Below are 5,662 nucleotides of genomic sequence, written 5' to 3'. Positions count from 1 at the left end.
TAGCAATCAATTGCATATATTAACATTTAGAAAGTCTTAACAGTAAAAATAATAAATAAATAAAAGAGGTAATCAAGAAAAGTCATTTTCTAGGTTTAGAATCAATCGGAATATATGTTATATTAGAAGAATTGTTACTCATTTGTTATATGTTTTAATATTATTTTATAATATTTTAAAAAATATGCATAAACCGAATGGGACACACGTGCAACGCACGTGTCCAGAAACTAGTGTGTATATATATATATATATATGGTTTTGCTAACCTACTACATAGTTGTAGTAGGTTAGCATTATATACACTTTTGAGTTCTCCAAAATACCCCTAGCATCACATCAACAACATATGAACTAATTGGGTTTTTGTTGAGTTGTCCATATCGGTTGGAGTTAAGGTCCTTGGTCTCCTTATATGGCTTGGGCAATCCTCACCTCACAAGCTAGCTTTTGAGGTTGAGTTAGGCTCAATGTCCATTCTTATCATGGTATCAGAGCCAGGTCCATCCCAATTATTGTTACCGATGTTGGGCCCCTATTTATGTTGTCCACGCTCCAAAGGCCTGGGCATGAGGGGGGTGTTGAGTTGTCCCACATCGGTGGGAGTTGAGGTCCTTGATCTCCTTATATGGCTTGGGCAATCCTCACCTCACAAGCTAGTTTTTGGGGTTGAGTTAGGCCCAATGTCCATTCTTATCAGTTTTTTTGTCATTTCCTTGTTCAATCTTCTTCTTCACCCTTTCAATCCAGCATCAGAATCATAAGGAAATTAAATTTGGCTCCATTTTCATTTTCAGTAGGGATTAACAAAAAACTCCATTAACATTAATCCAAAAATTAACCCACTTTCAGAAGGGATTAACATATTTTTAACTCCTCGTCCTTCCGAAGAAGCTCCAAAAAGCTAAACACAAATCTCAAAAGATAAAGTATTGTTGTTTATGAGATTTCCAACATATCTATTCTTTAATTCCGCCCTCAAAAGTTAAGCCAAATCTAGCCAATTTCTTTGAGTGATGCTTCTGATCTTCTTAAGCTTGTAAACCCAGCAAACAAAAGTAAAACCAAATCTAACCAACTTCATCGTTCTGAAATATAAACCCAGAAATCAAGAGGTAAAATAAAGCTAATCAATTTCATTGTTATAATCTGAAATAGAAGTAATAAAATTGGTTGTAATCTGAAACTTTCTTACGTTTTTATAGGATTGATCTTGATGGAAATGGATTCATCTCATCGTCAATTTATCTCTCACTTTTTTGGTTACCTAACTGGGTGTGGAACTGTGATTTAGATGGGTGTGATTCTTTCTTCATGGATATACTAGAAATTGCGCAGAAGAAGTGGAAGGTGTTTGGGTGGAAATTGTAAGAAAAGGTAATTTAGTCCCTACATTTAATGTGCCGGTGGAACGTGATTGGAGATTGCTAGGGCTATTTTGGATAACTCAAAAGTGTATACAATGCTAACCTACTACAACTATGTAGTAGGTTAGCAAAATATATATATATATATNTAAGATTATCCATATCTGGTATAGTAGCAGCTTACACAGCAGCTTGTAGTAGCTTACACAGCAGCTTACAGTAGCAGCTTACACAGCAGCTTGCAGTAGCAGCTTACACAGCAGCTTCCTTTCTTCTATAAATAGAAGAGATCTCAGTTCATTATGTACATCAGTTTGAATTCAGATAATATATCAGTTTCTCTCTATACTTGTCTTTACTTTACAGTCTTTATTTTATAACACGTTATCAGCACGAGACTCTGCCATCTCGAGCAAATACTTTGAAAGTATCTGAGGTACGAACTTTCTTTTTCTATACAATGTCAAATCTTTCTAAACTTGAATTTGTAGCCCTGGATATATCGGGCAAAAGCTACATGTCTTGGGTGCTTGATGCTGAAATTCATCTTGATGCGATAGGTCTGGTAGACACCATCAAAGACAAAAATCAGGCATCAAACCAAGACCGTGCCAAAGCAATGATATTCCTACGCCATCACCTTGATGAGGGCCTGAAAATGGAATATCTTACTGTTAGAGATCCAGTCATACTGTGGAATAATTTGAAAGATAGACATGACCACCTGAAGATGGTCATTCTTCCACAGGCACGATATGACTGGACTCATCTAAGGCTACAAGATTTTAAATCTATCAGTGAGTATAATTCTGCTATGTTCAGAATTATTTCCCAATTAAAATTATGTGGTGATAATATTACTGATCATGATATGTTGGAGAAAACTTTCACCACTTTCCATGCCTCGAATATGCTCCTGCAGCAGCAATATCCAGAGATGGGATTTAAATAGTATTCTGAACTTATCTCACATCTTCTTATAGCCGAGCAACATAATGTGCTATTAATGAAAAATCATGAAAGCCGACCTACTGGTTCTTGTCCATTCCCTGAAGTGAATGAGACGAACTTCCACCAAGCTAAACGTGGAAGAGGTTGTGGCCCCAGTCATGGTCATGGCCGTGGTCGGGAAAGAAACTCTAATCATGGTAATAATAATGCACCAAAGAACCCTCCTCGCCACCAGCAGTGGAAAAGGAAGGAACAAAAGCATGAAGCGGTGCAAGCACCAAATGCAGAAAGTGCATGCTACAGATGTGGAGGAAAAGGGCACTGGTTACGTACCTGTCGTACGCCAAAGCACCTGGTTGAGCTTTATCAAGCCTCCCTGAAGAAGGCAGAGAAAAATGCTGAAGCAAATTATATTTCTGAAGATAATTTAGACTTCATGCATTTGGACGTAGCTGATTACTTTGCACTCCCAGAAGGAGAAACAAGTCATGTAATCGGCAGTGAATTTGTAGAAATGTAAATATTTTAATTTTTGTTGTTTGTAATAGATAGTATGGTTATGTAATTGTTGTACATAAAGAAAAATTATGATTTGATAATGATGTTTACTATAATATATCTTATTTATGTCATTTTGAAGAATATGGATAACATTATTAGATTAACTTAAACTCTAGCAGAGTTTGCAAGAAACATACAACCACCAGAAGTGGTTTTCGTATATCTCATTGTAATTATATTTTGTTAATCACCAGAAGTGATAATTTAGGCTTTCTATGGTTACAATTGAAAATAAGCTACATAAATATTCTCTATATTAAATGCACGCCTCGATTTGCTCCTGAAGTAGTAAATATTTTAAAAGAGGTTGAGGCATCACAATTTGATGTGATTAATGCGCATTCAGATAATTATGTTCGATTTTCCTGAAGGATGAGAACTTTTAATAATAATAATCCATTCCCTGAAGTGAATATAGTGACAATATTAATAAATCTGGTAAATATGAACGCGCTTTTGATATAAATATATTACAATTCACCTCCAGAAGAGGTAATATGATTGAGAGAATATATACTCAATATTTCGTATTTTAAATTTGCTCCTGAAGAAGTAATACAATTCAAATTGCCTCCTGAAGTAGGAAAATATTATGAAGAGGAGTTTTCTTGTGCTTAAACAATTGTTTATTTGATTGTGATTTTCTCTTATGATACCAGAAGTGTCTGAGCAATATTTGATAGTACAAAATGTATCAACAACTCCTGAAGAGCTAAGTGTTTGCCTAGAAGACACATGACACCAGTAGTGTCCGATAAATATTAGATTGTATAATAAATGAAGGCTCTCGAAGAGCTTATTTACAAATATGTCATTCATATTATATGATTATGGTCAAAACATATGTTGTAGTAAACCCGAAGTTTACTAAAATAATTGGCTATCATATTGAGACTATAAATGATTGGAAGATTGAAAATCTTCAGTTTCCACAATCATAGGGGGTAAAATAATATGTATATGAGAAGTTACCCGCCTTATTCTTCAATTTGTACTACATCATGTATCACGGTAAACCAGAAGTTTACTAATACAAAAGTAGCCACAGTAAATCAGAAGTTTACTAATGCAAAAGTTTATGTCATAGTAAATCAGAAGTTTACTAAGAGATAGCACATGCCATGATAAACTTGAAGTTTTCATTTGCCATTTTTAAATGAGCTATTTGAGAATTTAGATAAGCATATACTAAAGAACTAGAAGATTCTTCAAGAATTCTCCTGTGTTGCTTGTTCTCATAATAAATTGATTATACCAGCTAAAGTTGGGACTAAGACCCCTGATTCTAAAATATATAAAAGGTGAATATGGGCCCATTCACCTATTATGTGAACCACTTATAGATGCATATATAAGATGGTTACATGTATGTTTATTGTCAACCTGCAGTTTGGCATTTGAAATTGCTTTTCTCACTTAAGAGCATAATTTTCAGATTATGAAATCAAGACCGTTCATCTTGATAATGCTGGTTTATATACAAGCTAGTTTAGCAGTGAATACCTCCTATTAATGGCTAAACTATTGTTTATGAGAACAAAGCTTCATGTGTTGGTCTAAGATTTTCTAAATTGCATATAGTAGCACTTGTATGCATCAGACCAACAATATATGATAAGTCCTCCCCTCACAATTGGTTTAGGATCAGAAACCAAATATTTTACTATCTTTTGATGTGTGGTATATGATTAATTTCTCTACCACAATGCACAAAGATATGTTTCCCAAAGAAGATTGGGGATATATGTTAGTTTTTCTAACATTTGGGGAATGGAATAAACAACTGAAAAATATGCTATATGAATCGAATTATCATTAATATGATCCTCACTTAGAAGATAATTCAAGTCAAATGCCAGAAGCATTTGCTGATCCAAAATCAAATATCATATTTCAGCTGCAAATGCTCCTATTAAAATTTAAAGTCCCTAAAGGATAGAGTTTACTGTACGCATGAAGCGTGGTAGACCAATCGGTTCCAAAGGTAACAATCCTTGAAAAATGATAAGGAGCTAATGATCAAAATGATCATAATGAGGAGGAAATGAGCTCTAGAAGAGCCCACGACATAACATTTCATGAAACTCCAGAATAAGTTGAGGTACTTGAAAGAAAGTGATGAGATCTCAACAAGTTATGTCGCTTAAGAACCGATACAAAATGATCGTCGACGATATATTTGATACAATATAGTGCATAATACTGTGAAATATTGTGAGGATCGGACCAGTAGTCCAGACACCTGAAGATGTCATGCCATTTAAATGCGAGTCATAACCTATATGACTCATTTGATTAAATCTCTATAAAGATCCCTGAAGGATTTAAAATGCCTGAAGCATGTAGTTCAAAGTCTCGAGAAATATACTTGATCGGATTATAAATATCTTTGTACGATTTAAATCAATCTGGGCGCATGTGATATAGTCGCCTCAGTGAATATTTGCTGAAAGAAAGTTACATAAATGATGTTATTTGTCCATGTATATTTATAAAGAAAATGTCATCAGAATTTGTTACACTTGCTGTTTACGTTGATGACATAAATCTTGTTGGAACTCCAGAAGAGCTCCAAAGGCAATTGAATATCTTAAGAAAGAATTTGAGATGAAAGATCTTGGAAAAATAAAAATTTATCTTGGTCTGCAAATTAAATATTAAGCAGACGAGATCTTTATCCATCAATTTGCCTATACAGAAAGGGTCTTTAAACGCTTTTACATGGACAAAGCGCACCCATTAAGTACAGCAATGGGTGTTCGATCACTTGTAGTAAATAAGGA

General features: G+C 34.4%; 1 long non-coding RNA gene across 1 annotated transcript; it reads right to left on the bottom strand.

Moving 5' to 3' along the window:
* Window positions 1–276: 276 nt before the first annotated feature.
* LOC109220521 lies at window positions 277–1,458 on the bottom strand. The gene is made up of 2 exons (XR_002067109.1): window positions 1,196–1,458; window positions 277–1,088 (listed from the first exon to the last, which is right to left on the bottom strand). It is a non-coding gene; the product is annotated as an uncharacterized LOC109220521 (long non-coding RNA).
* Between the last annotated feature and the right edge of the window lie 4,204 nt (window positions 1,459–5,662).

Source organism: Nicotiana attenuata, unplaced genomic scaffold (assembly GCF_001879085.1).
Source record: "Nicotiana attenuata strain UT unplaced genomic scaffold, NIATTr2, whole genome shotgun sequence".
NCBI classification, from domain to species: Eukaryota; Viridiplantae; Streptophyta; class Magnoliopsida; order Solanales; family Solanaceae; genus Nicotiana; species Nicotiana attenuata.
The sequence above is the reverse complement of the archived record's forward strand: the minus strand, read 5'-3'. Positions and strand labels throughout refer to the sequence as shown.